Source organism: Cervus canadensis, chromosome 28 (assembly GCF_019320065.1).
Source record: "Cervus canadensis isolate Bull #8, Minnesota chromosome 28, ASM1932006v1, whole genome shotgun sequence".
Classification (NCBI taxonomy): Eukaryota; Metazoa; Chordata; class Mammalia; order Artiodactyla; family Cervidae; genus Cervus; species Cervus canadensis.
The window spans coordinates 11239743-11266809 of NC_057413.1; the positions used below are offsets into that span (position 1 = coordinate 11239743).

Here is a 27067-nt window from a genome sequence, read left to right on the forward strand (position 1 = left end):
GAAGAGCAAGGACTGACAGCAGGCCCAGCCCACTGGGTGTGGGGACCTCTGGGCAGCTGCGTGAGTGGCGGGGATCACCCAGGGTTGGTGTTTGGAAAGGACTGTGTGACACTCAGCTGTCGGGAAACTATAGTTCAGTCGCTCAGTCATGTCCGACTCTTTGCAACCCCATGGGCTGCAGCACGCCAGGCCTCCCTGTCCATCACCAACTCCCAGAGTTTACCCAAACTCATGTCCATTGAGTCGGTGATGCCATCCAACCATCTCATCCTCTGTCGTTCCCTTCTCCTCCTGCCCTCAATTTTTCCCAGCACCAGGGTCTTTTCAAATGAGTCAGCTCTTCGCATCAGGTGGCCGAAGTATTGGAGTTTGAGCTTCTACATCAGTCCTTCCAATGAACACTCAGGACTGATCTTCTTTAGGATGGACTGGTTGGATCTCCTTGCAGTCCAAAGGACTCTCCAGAGTCTTCTCCAACACCACAGTTCAAAAGCATCAATTCTTCGGCGCTCAGCTTTCTTTATAGTCCAACTCTCACATCCATACATGACTACTGGAAAAACCATAGCCTTGACTAGTTGGACCTTTGTTGGCAAAGTAATGTCTCTGCTTTTTAATATGCTGTCTAGTATATATTGTTCATAACTTTTCTTCCAAGGAGTAAGCGTCGTTTATTTTCATGGCTGCAGTCACCATCTACAGTGGTTTTGGAGCCCAAAAAAATAAAGTCAGCCACTGTTTCCACTGTTTCCCCATCTTCTGGTGCCATGAAGTGATGGAACCAGATGCCACGATCTTAGTTTTCTGAACGTTGAGCTTTAAGCCAACTTTTTAGTGAACCATGAGCCGGGCAGGGCGAAAGGGAACCTGAAGGCAGCTGAAACAGTGAGTGTGGTGGGTGGATGCAGAGGAGGGGAGGAAAAGCAGGGGATCCTGTGACCAGAGAAGGGAATTGCAGAGTCTGAGATTTCAAGATGCAGAAAGGCCCAAAGGCTATTGGTTCAAGGTGATACAAAGGTCATAGGTGTGCCAGTGTCTGCGGGTGGCTCAAGTAAAGGAGAGATCAAATCTTAAGGTGAACAGACAGAGCAATGGGATGGCAAAGAGTCAGAAGACTCAGGCTGACCTGACCTCTGCCAGCACCAGGCTTCTATGACGCACCCTCATCCAGACAGACAGGGGCATACGCCATAACCACTCTGTCAGGGGAATACAACTACACAACTGCCCGCCCCAGGTCCAAAGGCAGGTGATGAAGAGTCTTGGAACCATGTTCCTCACTTTTCACAATCAAATCAGAGTAAGGCCCGAACATAGAAACAGCACTCTCTGACAAACGAACAGGTGCATGACTTGGGTTAATATTATCCCGAGGGACGCAACAGAGAGCAGTGCGATTAAGAATAAAACAGTGGCGGATTCAAGTTCCACTGACCGGCTGGACGCTTCAGGCTTCACAGAGACTCTTTAAACATGATCCATCACCTCGGTGGTTTTTCCTGGTAGCTCAGACGGTAAAGAATCCGCCTGCAATGTGGGGGACGTGGCCTCGATCCCTGGTGGGAAGATCCCCTGGAGGAAGGCATGGCAACCCACTCCAGGATTCTTGCCTGGAGAATCCCATGGACAGAGAAGCCTGGCGGGTTACAGTCCACGGGGTCACAAAAGAGTCAGACATGACTGAGCAAATAAGCACAGCACATCACATTGGTAAAGAAGAATGCTGCAACATATCCATGATGCTTAGATGAGAGGTTGGTGACAGGGACTTTCTTCAACATCTTGTAATAACTATAATGAAAAATAATCTGAAAAATTATAACAGAACTACTTTGTTATATACCAGAAAGAAAGCCACGACAAATCTAGACAGTGTATTAAAAAGCAGAGACATCACTTTGCCAACAAAGGTTCACATAGTCAAAGCTATGGTTTTTCCAGTCGTCATGTGTGGATGCGAGAGTTGGACTATAAAGAAAGTTGAGCACCGAAGAACTGATGCTTTTGAACTGTGGTGTTGGAGAAGACTCTTGAGAGTCCCTTGGACTGCAAGGAGATCGAACCAGTTCATCCTAAAGGAGATCAGTCCTGAATATTCATTGGAAGGACGCATGCTGAAGCTGGAACTCCGATACACTGGCCACCTGATGAGAAGAGCCGATTCCCTGGAAAAGATCCTGATTCTGGGAAAGATTGAAAGCAAAAGCAGAAGGAAGCGGCAGAGGATGAGATGGCTAGATAGCCTCAGCGACTCAATGGACATGAATTTGAGCAAACTCTGGGAGATAGCAGAGAACAGAGGAGACTGGAATGCTGCCATCTGTGCAGTGGCAAAGAGTCCAGCATGACTTAGCGAGTGAACAACAACAAATACCAGAATTAACACAATACTGTAAATCAACTATACTTCAGTTTTTTAAAAAACAGCTTCAAAAAAGAAGAGATGCTAGGGCTTAGTGATTAGTAAAGGTTAATTGATGTTCTTACTCTTCTACAACAATGTTCTCAAGGAAAATTATTTTTAGGAGAGCAAGATGGATAAGAAAAAAGAAACAGTAGTGAAGCAAACAAATGTATGAAAGAGGAAAGAATCATTTGCTCTCTCAATTCCTAAGTGTTTAAAAGTAAGCTACCCAGAGAAATAAAAACATGGCCCCATAAAAGCTTGTTCGGGAATGTTCACAGCAGCATTGTTCATGGGCCAAAAAGCAGAAACAACTCAAGGGACCACCAGCTCACGAATGGATAAACAAAACCTGGCCTCTCTACACAATGGCGTATCATTATCACAACAAGCACCGAACACTGATAACAAGCTTTTAACGAGGATGGACCTTAAAAACAACAGGCTAAGTGGAAGGAGCCAGGCACAAAAGTCCACATAGCGCATGATTCCATTTATAGGAAATGTCTAGAACAGTCAAATCTATATGTAAAGAAAACAGATTCCTGGTTGCCAGGAGCTGGGGGCGAAGGGTCGGAGGAAAGTGGGAATTGACTGCTAACGGATATAGGGTTCCTTTTGGGGCTGACGCAAACGTTCTAAAATGCATTGCGGTCAGAGAGGTGCACAATTCTGTGAATGCAGTAAAAAGCACCGATTGTACAGTTTTAAAAAGAAAAACGTTAGCTGCATGTTCTGAAAGCGTCCCGCTTCCCCTCTCTGCATAAAGACTCTTGGTCTTCCCTGGGTGAGAGGCCCTGATGGGCAGAGCATAGGAAAGGCAGCATTCCAGCAGTTCCCTTCCTTATGAATATCACAAGATATTGATCCTCCTCCTCCTCCAGAGACATTCTCAGGTGGGTGCCAGAGAGGTTATTTCTCTTCTTTCTCTCTGCTTCTTTCAATCTTGGCTACTGCCTTCTGTTTCCCTAGGCGCACAGCGGGTAAAAATCAATCTCTGCTTGATCTTTCACAGGCAAAAGCTTTAAGGTGGACGGGCCTTTTATTACACAGGAGTTTAAAGCTCCTGAAAAATACCGAGGAGGGTGCTCTGAAGCACTGGTTTTAGTTTCTCCACACCACGAGGACAGGGTCCTTAAAAGCAACGTTTCCTCGAAATGACTCCACTGAACATCATTTTCTTTGGGGAACAAATTGCAAAGAAAAAGTATTGAAAAACCATTCCCCACGTGCATCTGAGGTTTGATTTACACGCTAATAACTGCCTAAAAAGTGGCCTCGTAACATTATTGGTTCCAGGAAACCAAGCTTTTTCATAAACGTCAACAGTGTTTTTAAGGGAACACTGATGTTAAAAAATCAGAAGGCCAATTTACTCATTTGCAACAATAATAATCACAATAACAATGATAATAATAATAATTATTATTATTATTATTAACACTTCCACATGACTCTGAGGGTCTCTGGGTAATGCTGGCTTTTGTCCACACACAGAAAACTGCCTTTATTATTTGAATGGTCCAGGAATCAAAGATGGAAGCATTGCTCAAAGAATTCTCATGTAAACTGTCTTAAAACATAGGCTTAATAAAACCTTTTTAAAGTCTCTTCATGTTTCGGCTTTAATGTTCAAGGCTGAAGACGCAAAACAAATGATAAGCATCATTTTTATAACAAGTTACTGTGGTCAATGGCATGTCAGTTATAAAACGTCAATTTCTACTGAGGCAAGCACATTAGGAAACTGTGAAGTCGCCCACTGAGCCCAATTTCCATGAAGAGGTGCCAACCCCATTACGTCTACATAATCTACAAACGCATCCAACTCCTTTCGGAGCCGGAAACTTCAGGACTCTCCCTGGTAAGGGGATGGGCATAGGTGTCTTGAAAGACATTTTTTCATGACACTTTAAACTAAGAGAAATTTATATAAGATTTAAGTTTACTTAAGATTTAATAAGAATAAATCTACCATGTATCTCTAGGTATCTAAAAATCTGTAAAACTGGAGGTGGCCATAAAACATAAACCCATTAAGCTTAACAATTTATATTCTACATTCAGCATTCATGCTTCTGCATCACGTCTGCATATAAAAAGCATGATGTTCTGTTTTGCTTTTGCTTGGGTAAGGTTGAAATATTCAGATGGTACCGTGTTTCCTGTGGGGTCTTAAAGAGGTGGGTCCAAGAGTTCCCCCTCTGTTGGCTTTTAGAACTCTTCAATTCCCCTAAACGCCCACTTGAATACTGGAATAACTTCTAGCTACTCTTGTAACAGTATCAGCGGCGTACTTACAGGAAAATATATGTCTTTTATATGTTTTGACAGTCAACGTTCCGTAAAAACCTAAGAGTATTTGGTTTTAATGCCTCACTTTTATATAGTACTCCACTGTTCATAAAGTGCTTTCTTTCACAGTCACATGGGCTTCTTTGTACTAAACCTCAGCTTTCTGTCATTCAATTTCTATAAAACACTTTCAAAAGTATTAATTAATGAATATTTGGTGGTGGTTTAGGCATCAAGTCGTGTCTGACTCTTGCAATGCCATGGACTGTATAGTCCGCCAGGCTCCTCTGTCCATGGGATTCTCCAGGCAAGAATACTGGAGAGGGTTGCCATTCCCTTCTCCAGGTAATCTTCCGACCCAGGGATCTAACCTGCTTCTCCTGCATTGCATGCATGTTCTTTACCACTGAACCACCAGGGAAGCCCAATGAACATTTAACATAAAGTTAACCTGGAATCTATAAGGAGAATTTGGGGGACAGTGGCCGCAGCCTGGGGATGGCAGAAAGATCATGACATCAAAATTATTCTCATAGTTTCAACAGAAAAGAAAAACCATCAAGAGATACAATAAAGTACGTAAACTTAAAACTAAAAGAAAATGTTTCTTGCATGGGCTGCAGTATGGTTTTAAATAGAAGGGAAAGATCATTACATGTGACTGCTATTCACTAAATGTTAACTACGCTAGCATCAAAATCTGAGCCTGCAAGTAGAAGTCAGAGTAACAGCCGAAGCAGTTGCTTAACATTGCTGGGGTGCATGTATGTTCAAAGGTGGGAGGGAGACAGAGTATTCTTTTTAATATGGAAGCAATTCACTCTGACAATTGTAACTATGACAAGCTTACACAGTACTCAGCATTCTACCTCAGAACAGAACAGCATCAGTAACATTTGTGATCATATTCTGTCAGCTGCTCTGCTAACAGTAGAAATTTTTACTTGTATATGATAGCAAGTTCTCCAAAAAGAAGCATTGCTAAGATCAGGGTTCCACGATACAAGAATATTTCTGTGCTCATGTTACACATACTACAGATTAGAAATAAATGGGTTTGTAATCTGCAAATGAGCTCCATGGAGCAAATAACTGATTCATCAGATATTAGTGAAAGCAAATGTAAAATCCATGAATTATGTCTCTGGTTGACAAACTATAAACTGCTCAGAACTTTTATGTTAACAAGGCATTTTGCAGCGATCTGTCGGATTTCTCCCTTTATGTGTGAAACACACACGCAAAAGAGAATTACAAACTTCAGAGTTCTTGAACCTTTACAAACCAACACAGTAATTACATTGCAAGATATTTGACAGCCCAGGGTAATATGAGAAGAAAATCCCTTTTTTCCCCCCACTTCCTTTAAATAGCTCTCAATTTTTCTACAATTTAAAGACTGCCTGAGCAAAAGACTTTCATAGCCATGAATCCCACTAAAGATAAACAGGGAGATAAAATAAAATCACTATTCCAATACACAGAATATTTAAGGCTCCTCCAAAGAATATGTTTCTCAACACATAAAGACAGTATTATATTTTAAGAGGGAGGCTATCAACAAAATGAAGGCAGAGAAAAGTAAACATAAGTTAACTTGACAAGCCCATACTGATAAGGCACAGATAAATGTTATCTCTGGGTTACATGCCTCATACGGGCAGTCCTCAACTTATGAATGAGTTGTGTACAGAAAGTTCATTTCTAAGTCAGTTGTTTGCAATTCCAAACTCATTTTCTCAGAGAAATGATGCTATAAATAAGGCTTGATTTTGTAGAAAGGCAAACAAGATCTAGTAAGCCCATAAGGTAGACAAATTCTAGTATGGACAGTTCTCAAGCAAGTTGTCTCCATGCTGAACAATAGGTTCCAGAATCAGGAGGAGTTGGGGGAGAAGAAGATTTCTTCTTCCTTACCTGGAACATTCAAGTTTTTTCTGGCAACTGCCTTTTTTATATGCTCCCCACCCTCTTCCATCTAAACGCCTAAGTAATAGAGCATGAGAATAATTTTAAAGTTAACCCTCAACTCCTCTCCCCGAGCTCCCCTTCTTGTGTTCAGTCATCTGATAATCAAAGGCCGATAAATAGTTCTGCTTAATCAACACTTGTTTCAGAGTTTTGATAGGAGATACAACCTTAGGAGAGAGGACTGAAAAATACAACCACACTCTGAGATTAAAACATGGACAGTGAGCCATCTGGAAGGACTGGGGTAATCTCAGGAATTCCTTTGGAATTTAGTAACATTAACAAGAACATGACTAGGAAGCTCAGGTGGACAAACTAGAGTAGACACAGGCTCCTGACCAACAGGCATAGATAAAAGCCTGGGATTGAGGAGGGGGTGCCATCTCCTAGGGGCAGCATGTACAAAGGTCCTTGCTTTTCCTTCTGAAGCCACACAACTGCCTGCTCTTCTTTCCACTGAAGATAATATCAGGGAATGTATGTTCAGATAGAGATGGTTTAAAAGATGAAGAGTCCTGCTCTGTGGGAGAAGGCGAGGGTGGGATGTTTCGAGAGAATAGCATTGAAACATGTGTATTATCTAGGGTGAAACAGATCACCAGCCCAGGCTGGATGCATGAGACAAGTGCTCGGGCCTGGTGCACTGGGAAGACCCAGAGGAATCGGGTGGAGAGGGAGGTGGGAGGGGGGATCGGGATGGGGAATACATGTAAATCCATGGCTGATTCATGTCAATGTATGACAAAAACCACTACAATAACCACTGGATAAGCAAACTTGGTAAATCATTAACCTTGCGTTGAGTGTCCTTATAAGCCAACAGGGCTCTGAGTATCTCAGGGCCTCACCTACAGGGTCAAGTGCAGGATTTTTGGTCTTTCATTTTTGTCTTTGCTGAGACGGCTTTTCCCTATTATTTCCAGATTTTACAAGTGGATTAAGTATGTGTGCTGGATGGGAAAACGAGGATTATATAATTTTTAGACAAAATTCACAGGAGTGGCATCACTCGAATTTTGTTTAAAGCAGCTAGTTCACTATATCCACTTATTCTTTCCTTCAGTTTACTTTTAATGGGAAAGGGGAGAAAAAAGACTAAAGAAGGAAAGATGAGAGTGAAGAAGGGAAAGAATTTTAACTATCCTCCACCTCTTGCTCTGTAAATATCCTCCATATTTCATTATTGAGTTGTTATAAGGTACAGTAAAACTCTACTATCAATTTAAACAGATTTGGTCTAATCCTAAAAATTGGCTTTCTATCTTTGCTCCTTCCAACAGCAATTATCTGGCACATTCCACGCTCATTTCTTTGTTGTGTTTCTGAAAGGCCCATGAGGTTAGATGGTCATGCACTTCCCACGTGGCACCTTAAGAAATAATGAATTAACCTGTATGATACGTGTGCACCACCTCGTTGACAGGGGATGTCTTGATGGGTTTCCCCATCCTATGGAACTCCACTGAGGGTTACAGAGCAGGGGTCTCGCTTGCCTTCGCCTTGCAACATTTTTGAGAACAAGTTCAAAATGGTTCCCTGAGCTCAGCATGTGACTTCCACTTCGGCTGCCAAAAGAAAATGAGACACCCACTGCAGTAAAGGCACTCTGAAAAGGGAGGAAAACGGACTGGCATCTATGGGACTGTAGAAAGACCCACTGCACAAAGTATTTTTCTATAAAATCCTTACATAGAACCACTGACTACAATTACAATTTTGAAATAAGTTCCCTATGGAAAAAAGCCTGAAGTCGGTACTGGAGTTAAAAACGACATAAAAGACTTTTTATCCTGCCAGTTTGAACGTATGTGCCCCCACAGCAGGCCCATAAAGGGGACCCAGTAGTCACTTACTGGCGTGTTCTGCCATTGCCAAAAGATATCATTTATTTTTACATTCTCCAAAAAACACCTATTCATATTATTCAACACACTGCCACTTAAGTCATGTTTTGAATCCACCACGGGCAAACTCACATTCCATGGAGAGTTCTCACTGTTAGAAACATATGTGAAAGTTAAGTTTACCTGCTGCAGGAACGTCTCTTGTGGTCCAGTGGCTAAGAATCTGCACTCCTATTGCAGGGGCCACAGGTCCGATCCCTAGTCAGGGAACTAGATCCCACATGTCACAACTAAAGATTCCAAGTGCTGCAACTAAAAGCCAGCGCAGCCAAATAAATATTAAAAAAAATTTTTTTTCTGATACTCCCATCCTTCCCAACCCAGGCCTCAGACGTATAAGCTCTCATCACCTATTTCTAACTCCTAACCTACCGACCTCCATCATTCCCAATTTCAGCCACTCTGGATATCCTGTCACCAACTGCATGTATATATCATGTCACTGAGTCATTTCCTTTAACAAGAACTTGCAGTTCTGCATCAACCGCCCTATTAACTTCAAACTCCTCTGCAGAGTCTTAATGATGCTCCGCTCTGTCTTTCCCAAAGCTGCCCAACACGCTTTCACCCTGATCTCCAGGAAAAATGCACACATCACTCAGCCACACAGTTCACCAGCATTCCCGCCCCGTGCCTGTGTCCCCGCTGTCCCTGCAACTAGAACAACTTCTCAGCATGCACCATCCGTCACGTCCGCCCCTCCTCTCAAGGTGCAGATCAAGTTCTCCTTCTCTAATGAAGCTCTAGCTGGCCACTCAAATCCCAAGCCTACTCTCACTCCCCTCAACACCAGCTCAGCCCAGAGCTGGCCCCTCCATCCCAAGCTGTCAGCTGCTTCAGCTAAATTTTCATAAAGATAATTTTAGACATATAGGGCCACCTGATGGGAAGAGCCAACTCACTGAAAAAGACTCTGATACTGGGAAAGATGGAGGCGGAAGCAAAAGGGGGCGACAGAGGATGAGATGATTGGATGGCATCACTGACTCAATGGACATGAGTTCGAGCACACTCTGGGAGATAGTGAAGGACAAGGAAGCCTGGGGTGCTGCAGTTCATGGGGTTGCAAAGAATCAGACATGATGTAGCAACCGGAAAACGACAAGATACACAGAGAGCTGCCAAACCAGGAGCGTTCCCTTGCACCCATAACCCAGCTTTTCTTTAAGTCAACATCGCACATAACCAAATGATCAAAATCTAGATCAACAATGATCAAAACTAGAAAATTAACTTTAGTCTATAATCCCATGGACAGAGGAGCCTGGTAGACTACAGTTCATGGGGCTGCAAAGAGACCCAACTGGGCAATGGGACACACACAGTACTGCTAACTACACTATAGAATGTATTAAGATGCCACCAATTTTTCCAAATACCTTTTCTCTGTTTCAGGATCCAGTCTCAGGTTTCACCTTACATTTAGTTGCTGTGGCTCTCTTCCAATCTGTGGCCATTTCTCAGTCCTTCCAGATCTTTAAAGAATCCTGATACTTTTGAAAAGTAGGTGTCTGATACATCGATTGAGTCATTCCTTCATTCATTAAACAAATTATATTTAGGGCCTTGGCTTAGGTGCTAGAGGGACAGCAAATAAAACAGTTCCTTTTTTCAAGATGTTATAGCCTAGTTAACAGAAATTCATGTGACTGTCTATACATCTCTGATAAAAGTATTTGGAGAATACAAGTATCACCCACTTCTCAAAAGTTCACTTCATGATACTTCCTTTTTACGAAAGGCCTATATTAGCACCTATTTTTGCTAATGGAAAGAAATCCGAAGAGGATTTTGGCTTTCACGAAAACAGCTGAAAAGGGAACACAGTTTCAACACTGGTTTTGCAGCAGCAGTTAACACCCCCAGCAAAAGAGCAGCACTGCCAAGCTCCTTCCTGGGAACTACACTCAGCACCTTAGCATCCCTACCCCAGAGATCTGAACTGCATCTGTGAGCATCTGTGCTTTCCCTCCATTTATTTTGTGCAGCCGTTAGCAAGATGTGTCCTAAGGTAATAGCTTCTTCACTTTAAAGCCATTTCAGCTTACGTAAGATTTTTCACAGGCACTCTCTACTTGCGGGTAGTGGGGGAAACCTGTATGGTGATGGGTCAAATGGTAAGACTGTAAATTTTACCTGGAGAAGAAAATGTAGGGTGACAGGTAGGCAGGAAAGACTTGCTTAAGATAAACAGCGTTTTGTCTTCCCTTTTACTGCACTGCTCACTCTATAAAAATAGTAGGTATATGAAATAAACAGAGACAAATACCATCACAGTTACCAGATACACTCTGCTTCTGCATCTTCTAAACTAATTTCTAAAATCAAACCTCAAGGACACACTGTTTAGGAAGATCTAATGTAGTAAACATAGACTCTTTATATAGTAACTCTGTGCTTTACTAAAAAAATTGCAAACAGTTAAGGTTAAAAAAAAAATTTGAGAAGCCATTTGTCTTAATCCAGTTTTCAAATCCAATTTCATAGTTTTTATTCCTTCACGGGGAATAATGAAGAGCAAATAAGAAGCATCATCCATCAAAGATGGTCTCCCTAAGTTTCTTTACTTAATTCAATTTTCTTGTACTGCTCCTACTGCATTTTCCAAACAAAGCTGTTCTTTTCTACATGTGATAGTTCAGTCCTGCAAACATTCTCAGGAATAATAAACAAACAACCGGGGCACATTTTCTGCCACAAATTGCACTCTGCAACATTCTTTATCCAAAGCATTTTGAATTACAAGCAAGCAGACACGTTTGTATTGCAAGACCTGCACACAATAGGGAATGCCTATTTTTTGACACTTATTGACACTTAAACCTGTTAATATTTAACTCCTACTATTGTTCTAAAGGATGAATAAGCAAACTCTCCTGCACACACAATGTTGTATCAAGCACTTTAATTCTAGTAGTAACGGCTGCTAAAAGGAATTCTTTCACTATTTGGTATCATCCTTTCTAATTAACACCAATGTGTCTTTTCCACAGAAGGGTGTATAGAGCAGATGCACCTATGGGCCGTGTCTGTAGATACCCACACAAATCCACACGTGTACATGAGTGTAATATACAAATACACTCATATGCATACAGACTGGCCCCTATGGTAATATTCACTTATAAATAGAGCTTGTTCCACACCCCCAACTAGCATGGGAATACACACAAACAGCATCTAATCCAGTTGATTTCCTTTCATTAACTTTTGTAGCAGATTAAGATAAAATGCTTTAAAAGAGCCAAGTAGACACTTCATGGAGTCTGTGATTAAGAGACACAGAAGCTAATGAGACAGATGGGCTGCTGCATAAAGGGAATTTCAGCATGCCAGCCCACAGTGTGGAGAAATTTACTGTGCTTCACCTTTTCCGTGGCAAAGTCTTCATCACTTATCACCCTACTTATTTAGCTCTTGTCTGTCTCACAGACCCCCTCCTAGTTCTGCCCAAACCTTCTGAGATGCTGCTGCTGCTGCTGCTAAGTCACTTCAGTCATGTCCGACTCTGTGTGACCCCATAGATGGCAGCCCAGCAGGCTCCGCCATCCCTGGGATTCTCCAGGCAAGAACACTGGAGTGGGTTGCCATTTCCTTCTCCAATGCATAAAAGTGAAAAGTGAAAGTGAAGTCGCTCAGTCGTGTCCGACTCTTAGCGACCCCATGGACTGCAGCCTACCAGGCTCCTCCGTCCATGGGATTTTCCTGAGATGAGGATTATTAAATAAAACAAGACAACATTCTTTTTTTTTTTTTAGTCTGTTATTCAAAGTTTACTCAGAAGCAATATTTACTATAAAATCATGTGGTTTCTAGCTCAACAGAAAGTGGACAACTCTGTTAACAGAGCTAGCTGGAAAATTTTTAGAAAAATACCGTAAACATAGAATTTCTGGGCCAGAAAAATGAGGAGTCGAAAAAAAAATTCACGTATATTTTTAAATTATTCACAATAGATTTTTCCTCCAAGTGGTTGGTCCTCTAAGTTATTCTTGCACACACAGGGGATTACTCTCCCTATCAGCTTCTCCATAATAATGCCACATATTTACAAAATAACATATGCAGAGGGCCTTACAACTCACCATACAGTTTTTAAGCATTCCCACACTTAATCACAGCATACCTGTTAGGTATAATTATCTCTGTTTCATAGATTAAAAAAAAAATCTCAGATTTTTATGTGCTTCTAAATGAAACTGCATACTTTAAAATTTTCCCTATATATATATATATACATATATATATATATATATTTTAAAAGTTCTCTCTTCTCTGCCCTGGTTCCTTTAGTATCTGCTTCCTTTATTCCCTGGAATCTCCCTCTCGAGAGATCTGATGTCCTATGACCTGATGATCTGATTATTTCTACGTTGACAATTCTATCCTCTGGACTTTAAAAAAATTGTTTTGTGCACACTGTTGAATATTTTTCAATTTTACTACGACTTCCATGATCTTATTCTAATATTTAACACGATGGTAACTTGCACCCCTAGAAAAACCTGGAGAAGTTGCCGTTTTTATCCAACTGCATTCGTCTGCCAGGCCCATTTCTTGAATCTTCTTCCCAGTCACTGTTACTGCAAAGATCTTTGAATTAAATATAAGGGTTGTCCTTTCTTTTTTGGAGGTGGTGGGGGCTGTCCTTTCTGATCTGCAAGATCATTTTGCCTGAGCCATTTAAAAGGTGCTTTAATATAACAACTGTTCAGCATGGTACATTCTGGTGTCATAAATACCGCACCATGATATTATCCTATGCAGGGGGCAAAAGGAGGAGGTGGCTCTAAAAGACAGATCTATTTAAGTGCCAACACAGCCTAATAATTAGACCACTGGGAACAGAGAGAGAAAAATCACAAGATTATAGCCCACTGGCCTAGCAGACAAGCCCCCTCTCCGGCGGGTGTAGGAGATTATTGAGTGTGGCCACCATTGAGCTTCTGGACCTGAAGTCTATCCTTTCTAACCCACAGAGATAATCCACCTTCGGGGCATCCCATCCTCCCTTCCTGTTGCCCAGCTCCGCTTTCCCGGCTCTTTTAATTGGATTATTTTGGAATCTGCTATTTCTGTCTCCCTCCTTTCCCCAGACTGTCATATAAGTGCTGCAGCTCGACTGTTACACAGCTGCCAAGTTTCACTCCAGAGATGGCTGTATTTCAGTGGCAAGCGAAGTGCTCGTCCTATGCCATCTGAATACCCGTTTAAGAGGTTCGGCATCTGGAGGGGGTTGCCTTGATGCAGGGAAGCAGTGATTTGTTTGGCTTTATTTTGTATCAGCATCGCCACACTGGAGGAGCAGGTCATTCTTTAGCTCCACCTGAACATGAAGGAGGAGAAAAACCAGAAAACACTCAATACACACACAACCAACACACGGCGAGAACAGAAATGGTGACTGGGGCTTTTCACAGGTTCTTTTCTAAGGGGACTTCAAAGCCTTCAAACATCAAGGGCGTCAGCTGACGATCTTTTTCAGAAGTGGAAGACGCCTCAGAGAGTAGCCCACTCACGAAACATATCTCATAGAAAACTTGGAGGCACAAAGTGAGTACTTTGTTCAAAGCTCCCCTGATCCCCAGACCCAGGGCGTTCCACTTGAACTTGAGTTCAGCCATAGATGCACTCAGAGGCTCACATCTCTGCCAGGGGAACCAAACGTGCCCCCAGCTTATAAAGCATATGGTATCAGCACTCAGTTGCTTGTTTTGTTCGGTTATATTTATTTATTTTAGCTACTCAAGAAAAATCTCTACCAGAAAAAAAAAAAAAAAAACCAAGAGTGTGAAATAGCACAGAGAAACAACAGAGGAGAATTAGCAGTAGCAGATGCTTTAACCAGGCACCAGGACAGAAGATGTTCTAAAAGTTTATATGCATATAATCCTCACAGTGACCTGTTGTCCTCACTTTAAAGAAAAGAAAAATGAGAAAGAAGAAAGAGTACTCCCAAAGAGAAAACAGGAGGCAGAGTAAATTGCCAAGTCCTAGAAACAACCTTCCCAAATTTTATTCAGACAGTAAAAATCTAAAAAAATATCACTGATATAATTCTCATTTAATCTAAAGAGATAATCATAATCCTTCTTGATTCCGCTTGGCCTCTAGAGGCATGAGTCTTCCGTTTCTTGCTAACCGAAGAAAGTACATTATTTCCCAAAATGTCTGTATACTGTATATTTCTAAATTTTATCATGATAATGGCTCTTTTAACAATCAATGAACAATCAATGACTCGGTATTTGAACCTGGTGAAATGAAGGCACTAATGAGTTTTGAGGGGGTCCTGAGTTAGCGGGGGAAGGGGTCTAAATGATTTTCATGTTCCCTTCCATCTCTAAGGGCTTCCCTTGTGACTCAGCTGGTAAAGAATCCGCCTGCAATGTGGGAGACCTGGGTTCGATCCCTGGGTTGGGAAGATCCCCTGGAGAAGGGAAAGGCTACCCACTCCAGCATTCTGGCCTGGAGAATTCCATGGACTGCACAGCCCATGAGGTCGCAAAGAGTTGGACACGACTGAACGACTTTCACTTTCATCTTTCACTTTTCACCTCTACATACTCTAACACCAAAGGCTATAGTAGGTAACAGTCTAGAATTTAGAAAACATATTTAAAAGCTTCATCTCATTTGATAAACTCTAAGAGGAAAAAAGACAGTAATTCGAAAAGTACCACTGAACACTGACACTTTGATATTTTTATGTTTAGTCATCACTCACACTTTGGATAGTACAGTTTGCCAACACTGAGAGCAGTGTTAGTGTATTAGAAGGGAAGAAATTTCTGCAGCATTCTACTTTAGCATCCCAACATGGAAAGCAAAAAAAAAAAAAAAAAAAGGTAGGCTTTGGTATCAAACATTTTCTCCTGTGTTTCACTGTCATATGACAAAATATTCTACCTCATTTCAGGAAAGGTAAAAGAGCTATGTGAATGCTTGCACACTGACACAGTAAATTATATTATTTATGAGACTCTTGAAAGAATAAAATGCTTTATACAGAAGCCTGGTAAATTATTTTAGATACTCGAATACACTCCAAAATAGTTTTGAAAAGCTATGCCTACATATAAAACACTATGTACCCTGGAGTCTCTGTCTCTACGTTTTCATTTTGCCATGAAAAATATCATTAAGTGTCTCAAAGTAATTTTTCGTTGTTTAGTTGCTAAGTTGTGTCCAACTCTTTGTGACCCCATGGACTGTAGCCTGTCTGGCTCCTCTGTCCATGGAATTTCCCAGGTAAGAATACTGGAGTGGGTTCCTTCTCCAGGGGATCTTCTCAATCCAGGGATCAAACTGGCATCTCCTGCACTGACAGGGGGATTCTTTACCACTGAGCCCTGGGGAAAGGCTGTCTCAAAATAATACCTTTCCCCAAACTGGCTATGAGTTATGGAGACTACCTTCAAATGGAAGAAACTAGTATAGAGAAAGGAAGAACATATTTATTCTAAAAGATAATGTAGGAGAAGATATCTATTTTAAAGATTTAATAAATATCCATAGGGTTTTCTTAACCATGGAAATGAGCATTGCAAATCCCAGGGTGTGTGTTGGGGGGTCTGGGTGGGTTGAGTTAGGGAATGGGATGGACAACTAAACTAAATGAACTGGGCTTGTCAAAGAAAGCAAAAGTATTTGAGTCATATATATGATAGAAGTTTGAGCACCAGAATAAGGTGACTAGGAAGGAAGAATACAGAGAAAAAGGGTCCCTCCATGATAGTAAATCCAAAGCCAAAAATGTAGCCTTTACCAAACCCCTGTTGAAGGTCAAAGGAGGTAAAATAAATCTCTGAGTGGATTTTATTATTTAAGAGACCACTAAAAGCATCCAGGAATGGAGGGAGGAAGGTAAGAAGAACCACAATCCCACAAACAAGCTGAGGGGAAGGGTATCGAAAAATCAAAGAGGCCAAGAGGTGACAACTGGAGACTCTTTGGATCCAGAACTTAAACCTGTGTAAAGTTAACTAAAATTAATGGCTCTTGCCCACAGAAGGGAAAATTAATTATATCATCTGTCTCCCTCTCTAAGGATGGTGAATAAGGTAGGAACAGGGAAATAATTAGTCAAAGTTAGAGTAAGGTCAACGTGTTCTGGGGACAATGCCACCTCAGTTCTTCCTTTGAGTGGCAGTTGAAAAAAAGACAATACTACCCTGCACTGTGAGCCATCCACTCTTCTGTCTAAGTGTTTATATAGTCATAGAGTAAAATGTACCCATTTCACCATTTGTTAAAATACAGATTATTGACAGTGTGCACTACTTCTAAAGCAATGACAATCCTAAACAGTGTGTTGAAAAGGAGAGACATTACTCTGCAGACAAAGGTCCTTATAATCAAGGCTATGGTCTTCCCAGTGGTCACTCACAGTTGTAAGAGCTGGACTGTAAAGAAGGCAGAAACACATCAAAGAACTTGATGCCTTCGAACTGTGGTGCTAGAGAAGACTCCTGAAAGTCCCTTGGACAGCAAGGAGACCAAACCAATCAATTTTAAGGGAGATAAACCCTGAATATTCACTGGAAGGACAGATGCTGAAGCTTCAGTATTTTGGTCACCTGATATGAACAGATGACTCATTGGAAAAGTCCCTGATGCTGGAGAAGATTGAGGGCAGAAGGAGAAGAGGGCATAGAGGATGAGATGGGTGGAAGGCATCACTGATGTAATGAATATGAACTTGGGCAAACTTCAGGAGATGGTGAGGGACAGGGAGACCTGGTGTGCTGCAGTCCATGGGGCTGCAAAGAGTCGGACATGACTGGGTGACTAAACAACAACAACTACTTCTGTTACCTACACTGAGACTTTTTTGCCAACAAAAAGTCCATCTCGTCAAAGCAATGGTTTTTCCAGTAGTTATGTATGGATGTGAGAATTGGACCATAAAGAAAGCTGAGCGCTGAAGAATTGATGCTTTTGAACTGTGGTGTTGGAAAAGACACTTGAGAGTCCCTTGGACTGCAAGGAGATCCAACCAGTCCATCCTAAAGGAAATCAGTCCTGAATATTCACTGGAAGGACTGATGCTGGAGCTTCAATATTTGGCCACCTGAGGTGAAGAACTGACTCATTTGAAAAAACCCTGATGCTGGGAAAGATTGAAGGCAGGAGGAGAAGGGGACGACAGAAGATGAGATGGTTGGATGGCATCACCGACTCAATGGACATGAGTTTGAGTAAACTCCGTGAGTTGGTGATGGACAGGGAAGCCTTGTGTGCTGCAGTCTATGGGGTCACAAAGAGTCAGACACAACTGAACAACTGAAGTGAACTGAAACTGAGAGATCAATGGCCGCAAGATTTTTACAGACCCTGACAACTGGGCATCCAGCCAAGTTTGACACTTGTCTTCTCTCTGCATTTCCCAATCTGGTCCTGCCATCAATAGTCACAGCCTCACTACTGGTCCCTATCCTCTGGCTCTTTTTGCCTCTGCCTTCCAGATCAACAGGTCTTTCTCCACTGGTTTCTTCAGTCTCTCATTTCAGATGCACTCTAAACCTTTTCTTTTTTCAATTTTTTAATTTGTTTCAAAGTTAAACCCAAGACACAGCGACGTCATAAGAAATCCATTAAGAAACATTTTTCTAGGTTGAACACCTGTTGCCCCAACAGAGTGTGCACCTGTTAATTACTTTCATTTTACAACCATTGTTGCCTCACCACTATACCAACATCACCTAAACTGTATGTGTCGTATTCCCAATATTCTCAGTTATACCCTAACTTCACTAACTGCAGAAGGTTTTCTGGCACAACCTGACACTTGAATTCTTTGGCTACTTTTGAAGATGAAGTCCAAAGAACTCTTAAATGATTCTCCTTTGGAAGAAGTTATTTCACTGGTATTAGCAACTAGCAACTGGTCCAAGCCTCCTTTTGAAGGGTCCAGATCATCTCCCCTCTTAACCCAAACCAGGTTCAGATGCCATCAACAGTATCTCCCTTAGATATGTAAGCTCCATCAGGGCAGGCCCCGTGCCCACATTCTTCCATTCCATATCTCCAGTGCTTAGAACTCTACTAGTACCCGTGTGCATGTGCATGCGTGTGCTGTCACTCAGCCATGTCCAACTCTTTGCAGCCTCACGGACTGTAGCCTGCCAGGCTCCTCTGCGCATGGAGACTTCCAGGCAGGAATACTGGAGTGGGGTGCCATATCCTCCTCCAGGGGATCTTCCCAACCCAGGGATGGAACCCACTTCTCTTGCATCTCCTGCATTGGCAAGCGGGTTCTTTCCCACTAACGCCACTACCCAGTAGCCCACAAAGAGGTATTTGAATGAATACATAAGGGATGAATGACTAAATGAGACCAGGATTGAAAGCCATCATCTCAAATTTCTTTCAGTTCAAAACTTGCACTCTCGCTCTGCACTGGCGAAGTCTGAAGGCACCCCCAGAGACCCTATGGGACTCTGTGTATTGAGTTTTCAACAATGATTTGGCCTGGCCTTGCAGGGAAGTGTCTCACATGACTGCAAAAACGGTTTGGTTATGGAGGCAACCCAAGCTGCTGTGAAACGTGGTTAAATATTCCCACTCTTCTGTCTCCCTAGAGAAATTCATCCGTAAGCCCCTAATAATCAAGTGTCTGCGTTTCTGCACATCAGCCAGCAAGGCACAGCAAGAGCATCCTTTCTTCCTCTCTGTCTGAGTCCCTGTTGCTTCTGTAATTGGGGAGGAATTGAATGCTGTCCAAATACCAAACCTCCCATATGGCAGCTTTACCACGTCCTTGCTGCCGAGATGCATGGCCATGCTACCTCCGCTCGCTGGAGTCTGGCAGAACACAATGCACTCCTTCCCCGACCTATATTTGCTGACACATTTGTTGTACCCTCTCCCTTTATGAACTTATTAATTTTGTTGGGATAACATATGTACGTGCATAAATACAAGTTTCGTTTTCTTAGGCGTCCTCATAATCATTTGGAGGAGAATAATTTATGGCCCACTAAAGAGGAGTTCTTAAGCTAAACTGTCTTAATTAGGAATTCAGATGTTCCTCTCTTTACTGAAAAATACAGAGCTGTGCAAATGAGACTGGAAACCTGGGCCAAAACAAATGTACATACACAGGACTTGCGGAGTCTCCGGTGAAAAGCACTAGCTTTCCTGAAGCCAGACCAGTCGCTGTGGGTTTATCTCCTTAATGCCAAATCTCACTCTGCCTCTTTTTCCCTTCTACGTTTCAGCCTTGTGCTGTGGCTTAGGGGCTGAGGGCCTCGCACCTCCACAGTTTTCTCATATGCGCTTATGAAGAATAAAGTATATATTTCCTAATTAGTATACATTTCCTAAGACCTTCTTCCTTCCTAAGAAGGTCTCTGATTCTACCTTCTCTTGCATTTTTTTTTTTAAGTGAAAGGAAGCTTATTTAATACCACTGAGGGAATAAGATGAGTCTAGCACGGCAGCTTGCATATGTGGAGCTGAATGGTTGGGGATTTGGTGCAGCTCCAAGAGGCCAGAAAGCCGGCCTGACCCGAGGTCCTCGCTGTATCTCAGGAGCAAGGCAGCCCAGGGAGCGGGGGCGGGTTCGAGGCTCTGCTCCCACACAAGGGCTGCTCCAGGGACCCACTGGCCAGGTGTCGTAGCAGTTCTGAGACTTCAGAGCTTTGTGGGAAATGGCAGTCTGACGTGAAGACTTCAGTCAGCCAGTTTCTCCAGAACTAGGATTACTCCATGAATTCTAATTAAGACCATCCGGAAATATACTATACCCTTTCTGCATCCCAGAGGAGGATGAAACAAGAGAGGAAGAAGGAAAAAACCAATTTTACAGGAATGGGATTACACTACGGTTACTCTCATACTTTGCTTTTTTTTTTTAACTTTGATCATGACCATTTTCTCATAGCATTACTCTTTTGGAATTACTCAAATGATTTCATGCTTCTTGATTTAGTCTTATTTCTCAAATGTCAACTGTTCGTTAAGTTTCAAACATGTTACTATCTACAGAGAACGATCCTTCAAAATGGTATGATTTACAAATAATGCACTGCCCCACGCCCACCCCACCCAAAATACCCCAACATGTGGAAAGACACCAGTTCTCATAATCAACTGGCAAATATTCTTCCTTTTTTCAAAATTCTGGGCACTAGCAAAATTTTATGGAAGTAGGTCTCTCCTACACTGCACCTCTGGAAATATAAACTGGTATGACTTTATTGGAAAGTAATTTGGCAACAAGTGTCAAGAGTCTTAAAACTTGAAAATGCTTAAATTCAGAAATTTACTGCTAAGGAACTATCCCAAGGAAACCATCAATAATGGCAACTAACGTAAAGCCATAAGAACATTCTTGGTAGCATAAAGGCCAAAAAAAAAAAAAGAGAGAGAGAAATAAATGTCCCACTCGAGGGGATCAATTAAATTACTTTAGGATACGTATTCAATGGTATACTATATAACCACTAAAATCATACTATAGATAAATAACTTGCTATGAAAAGATGTGCATCTCTGCATTGTGAAAAGGATCAAAAGATTATATAACAGCATATATTGCATTGCTCCCTTAGACCATCTGATAGGACATGGTCTCTGTAGCTGAATTTATAAACACAATTGCCAGTTATCCCGTTTCTTATTAATGGCTTGTCATCATCCTAGTCGATGATCTCAAAATAAGTAGAAGTTAATTTCTTTCCCATAAAAAAGCAAGAGTTCCATTTTTATAAAGAGATGGAAAGAATACAGAGGTGGAGAACACATGAATCTACAGATGTATGTTTATATTTTGCGTGTGTGTGTGTGAGTGTGCACGGGAATAGGTATGTAAACATCCCCACGACTACCTTGGATCTTTTACAATTAAATGAGAGCTATTTTTGGTTAAAGATGTCAGAGATATTTACCTGTACCATATGCTTTCATCACAATGGAAAATTCTAAGCAGTCAGCTCCTTCCCATCAGATCTTCTCAGACAGAATTTGTTTGAGCAGAAGGAGAGGCAGTAGAGAAAGTCAATGTGAAAAGCCTAGACCTGTAATTATAAAAACAACATTCCCACTGAGTTAGGGCATTTTCTGCGGTCTTCATTCACATGAGCTAAATTCTCAGAAAAGAGAAACGTATTTGCATAATCTCTCTCGCCCTCTCTCTCTCACACACACACACATCCCACAGTTCTTAATTCAGAATGCCAAAAGCTCAGCAAGCAGACCCATGGCAGGTCCTCATCTCTGAGGCTGAGAGGGTTCTGCTGAGGGATTGCTTCCCACCGCATCTCCTGACCTTAGGAACAACGCCGTCAAAACACTCTTTTCCTTCCCCTCCTTCTCTGCCTATTGATCTCAAAACTTCAGAGAAATGAGAAACAAGTCTTCTGCAGAAAATGTCATAAACATTACTGAATCTGATGCTCTCCGAGATTTTTTTTCTAACCACAGAGGTAAGCAAGTTCAATACATGTATTTACATAGCAGCCTGACTTTCACTTTTGAAACTCAACAGTGCCTCTCTGTTGATGACTCAGGTGAAGCCTGGAATCAGTGATCGTCAAAGTCATCATGGACATTTATTGAACACTGACTATATTCCTGGCACGCCACTTCACCACACCCTGTGAAGTAGTGAAAAATCGTTATTACCTGTTATTGACAAGAAAACAGGGCATTTGTATGGCTAACAGATGTGAAAGGCAGTATTTTAAGCCACTATTTTTCACACAAGCCATGCTCATAATTTCAGTGGTATAGATTTCTCCAAAACGGATCTGACTATCAACACTCTTACTATAAACACGTCAAGCATTAATTCAACATCACCTTATTTTTCCCCAGAGTTGATATGTCACCTAAGTTTTAGCATTACTAACTCTTTTTGGATTGGATTGTCCTTTGATTTTAGTTTCCAAGCAAAATCGAAATCAACATGTTCCTATTTCCATCAGGAGTAAATTCATAGTTACTTCAATAAATTTAAAATGTCAGTCAATCACTAATCCAGATGCCAAAACATTAAGGAAAAACCTAAACTCTTAAGTCCTACCCAAATGACTAGATGACTAAATTTGATTAGAAAGAAGGCAGATAATAAAATCAAGAGCCATATGTGAATTCCTCATTTAAAATATGGAAGTAAAGACAGGAATTTCTGTACATTATGCCTATGGAATAAAAATTAAACATTTAAACATTTTAACCTATGTACAAATTCTACCTACTATAGGTCTTACGATGACTGTGCACAAAATAGAGATGAGCGTATCAAGAAATCAACACAGTTATTTACGGGTCACATATTAATTTCCCTTTCGTACCTATGAACATTTGCAGCTACTTGCTTGTGCTATTCTGGTTATGCCCCTGGGCCTTTGCACATGCCCCGCCCTCTGACTATCATACCTTTTCCCTCTTGCCAACTAGAAAATGCCTACTCATTCTTCAAGGCCAACCTTCAATCTCAATCCCTTTTGATGACTTCTTCGTTCTTCCCTGACGTTTTCTGGAGATCCAGCAGAGCGGATTCTGCCCTCTCCTGTGTTTCCTTAGCAATGGTACCAGCGGAACCTTAACATCTTTCTTTTTCAAACTATACCCCATATCCAACCATCCAGTCATTGAATCTGCCACCCTCCCCTTCTCCCCTGACCACCACCTCTGCTCCAGGCTGCCCACCATCACGATTCATCTGGCCTCCCAAGTGGTCTCCTTGCTCCCACCCCACCACCCTACAGCCCATCCTCAGAGCCTGCCTAAAGCATGGCAATGGCTTTCTACTGAGCTTGGATTTTGACCATGGCCCCAGGGCCCAGGGTGGTCCAGCCCCTGCATTATTTTCTAGCCTGCATGCAGCTTTCCTGGCTTACTTTTAATTCCTGGGAAGTACCTTGCTCTCCTAGACCTCAGGGTCTTTGCACATGTCCTCTTCCTTGCTGAGATGTCCCCTCAAATCACACATATTCTTCACCAAATAACCGTGTACGCTTCCCTCCTTTGGCTCAGTCCTTTTCTCCTCAGGGGTGCCTTTCCTCACCTCCTCAGCCAGCTCCCCACCCCCTTGTTATTGCTTAGTTGCTAAGTCATCCTGACTCTTTGAGACCCCAGGCACTGTAGCACACCAGGCTCCTCTATCCTCCACTATCTCCCAGAATTTGCTCAGATTTATGTCCATTGAGTCAGTGATGCCATCTAACTGTCTCATCCACTGCCACCCCCTTCTCCTTTTGCCTTCAGTCTTTCCCAGGATCAGGGATCAGTACCAGTAGCCCTTACTACATACTTTACAGAATCACTCTCTCTTTGGTTATACTGATCACATTTGTCATTTTACTTTTTAAATTTTTAATTAATTTTAAATTAATTTAATTTAAATTAATTTAATTAATTTTTACTAATTTAGTAAGTTGTTAAATTCATTGATGAATGGTTGTTTCCCTCACCAATTAGTGAGTTCCAGGAAGGCACAACGGTATAAGTTCTTGCCCATGCTTTTATCCTATTTCAACACAATGCTGCGTTCAGTACAGGCATTTACTAAAAATTTGCTGAATCCTCTGATCTCCACTGTCTCCCAGAGTTTGCTCAAATTCATGCCCAATAACACCTTGTACCTACTCCTGTTAAAGCAATTATCATATTTTCTTGTACTTGTGTCTTAAGCAAGTTCATCACTCCCAGGACACTGTTGAGTTTCTTAAAGGCAAGAGGTGGGGGGTTGGTACCGCCTCGTTCCACCCTCCCCATGAGTTTAGCACGGCAGCCTGGCACATAGATATTCAATAAATAAGTATCTGTTGAATGAACAAAAGAAAATGTGTGTGTATGTGTGTGTGTGTGTGTGTGTGTGTTCAGTCATGTCTGACTCTTTGCAACCCTATGGACTATAGCCTGCCAGGCTCCTCTGTCCATGAGATTCTCCAAGCAAGAATACTGGAGTAGGTTGCCATGCCCTCCTCCAGGGGATCGTCCCGACCCAGTCTCTTATGTCTTCTGCATTGGCAGGTGGGTTCTTTACTACTAGGGCCACCTGGAAGCTTCATATATATATACACATATGTGCATATATATATTCATATACATATGTATATGTGCATATATATATACATATATATGAAATATGTGTGAAGCTGCAGACTTGCATATTTTAAATAAAAACAGTATTGATATAGTATATTTAAATTATTATTATATGTTGTGATGCATAATGGTTACAAATTCATCTGTAAAATGGGCATTAAAACACTCACATAGTAGTTGGGAAAAAATATGTATAAGTAAAAATTATATATGTGTATATATATATATAAAATATGTGCAAAGCTCCAGAGTTATACATTTAAAATATTATCATACATTTTATATATACAGAGAGAGAAGGAAATGGCAACTCACTCCAGTAATCTTGCTTGGAAAATCCCATTGACAGAGGAACCTGGCAGCCTACATTCCATAGAGTCAGACATGACTGAAGTGACTAAGCAGCAGCTGCATATATTACATATATATAAGTAAAATATTTGGCACTGAGTTCAGAATACTGGAAGCACTTTATGGACATTATCATTAGGGCAGCCAAGTTGAATTTACAATTCATGCTTCAAATTTAACAGTTTTACTCGCTAACATTTTCCCCTATTAAACAATTCATTAGCACTAGCATCTCCATAAGGCCATAGAGAGATTATCAGAGAGGCCCTCAGTAAACTAAGGATAAAGGAGAGTTTTCCTGTCTGCAGCTGAAGGGCCAGTATTGTTTCAGTAATCTGCAATGTATGTGTAGAATATAGACACTCCAACAGAAAAGAAGTATATCTGTCCAAAAGTTATCTATAAAATCTAAATGACAGAAACAACAAATATTATCATTCAAGTACTATAAATATTTAGCTGAAATAATTAGAAACACTTACTGTGAATTATTTCTTTTGCTAAAAAAAAACAAGAAAGTGATACATATTCATCTATTTCTTTTAATTACTAAACAGACTTTATAAATATTATGTATTTCTCTAATGAATACACCATAAATGTTCATGCTATTCTGGTTTAGAATTGCTAAAATTTAACAGATTATGCAAAGAAGGGAAAAGAAGCAAGAAAATTTTGCAACTGTTTTCTTTAAGGGGGAAAAATAACATAAGAATAAACTGTTTACAAATGCTACCAGTACACAGTAGAGCCGAATGTACTCGTAATAGTTTATTCTACAAAACAAACTTATAATTTAGTCTTATATTGCTCTTTCGGTTGCATACTGGCTGAATTTAAATAATAAATATTATCTTATATATATTGTGTGCTACTGAAATATAAAGTACTATCATTGTATTTTGAGATTTCTATTCTCAATTCATTTTTATCTCCATGATAAATAATAAAACTCAAAGCAAGTCAGATTTCTAATTGGGGCTTACCCATCTTCTGAGAAGTAATAGAGTTACAGACAGGAAATGTCATAAAAATGCTAACTTCCTTTTTTATTGAAATACAGTGGATTTACAATGTTGTGTTAGTTTCAGATGTACAACAAAGTGATTCATTTACACACATACATAAACATATCTTTTTCAGATTCTTTTCCATCATTATTACACAGTAATGAATATAGTTCCCATTGCTCTACAGTAGATCTTTATTACCTATTTTATATATAGGAGTATATATCTGTTAACCCCCAACTCTAATCCATGCAAATTTATCTAAACACTAAACTACCTACATTTACTTAAATGTTAAGTTCCTAGTTGTTTTACCAGTAGGATTTTAAACTGAGTTATAATTCTACTCACTGGCTACAACTATCAACCAGTTTAATATGATGCAAATCTAGTGTACCTTGCCACATAATTAAGATGAAAAGGTAGGACAGACAAATTTAGCAAAAAAGAAAAAAAGTCTTAAATCTACTTAGATAATTTTTCTCTGAATTTCTGAATAATTTCATTATTGTGACGCTTGTGTTAGTGTCAAAATCTAGAGAAATCTTAGGAATTTACAAGGCAAAATTTCTTTTTACTTATGCTGGTCCTTTAATTGGGAATGCCCTTCTTATTCATTCAAATGTTAACTCTTCCTTTAAGATTCAGCTCAGATGTCACCTCCTTGGTGACACGCTTCCACATATACTGGATTTGTCCTACCATGTAATGAATGATCTGTGTCCCTCTCTAGACTCTGAGATGCTTAGAGTCACTGATCAGGTCTCGAATTTTTCATAACAACCTGCACAGCCCTCTGCACATAAAAATTCTCGGAAAAGACTGGTTTGATGTGTCAATGAACACACACATCCCGATACTCTTAAGACTATGGTGAAAATGTCCCTAAATTGTGATCTGAAGTTAGAGGTTAAAGTAAAAAGAAAAAAATTCACTTTCAGTGAAATGAAACTCTTAAGCATTTTCACTTCCAGATGCATCAGCATGACATAAAAGATGTTGGAACTATTTTAGAAAATAGACATTCTGCACATTTTCCCGTCTGAGAATCAGTCTGAAAAATACCAAGCTAC

The 27067-nt window shown here is 40.9% G+C and overlaps 1 protein-coding gene across 14 annotated transcripts in view; it reads right to left on the bottom strand.

Moving 5' to 3' along the window:
- The window catches only part of ATXN1 (ataxin 1), a 404850-nt gene that overhangs the window by 223336 nt on the left and 154447 nt on the right, over positions 1-27067 (bottom strand). For 13 of the 14 annotated variants that reach the window (XM_043449232.1, XM_043449225.1, XM_043449231.1 and 10 more), the window contains one exon: positions 21468-21596. The exons of the other annotated variant lie outside the window; for it this stretch is intronic. The gene's annotated coding sequence lies outside the window, so the exon portion shown is untranslated. The remainder of the gene's footprint in view (positions 1-21467; positions 21597-27067) is intronic. 14 annotated transcript variants of the gene reach the window in all.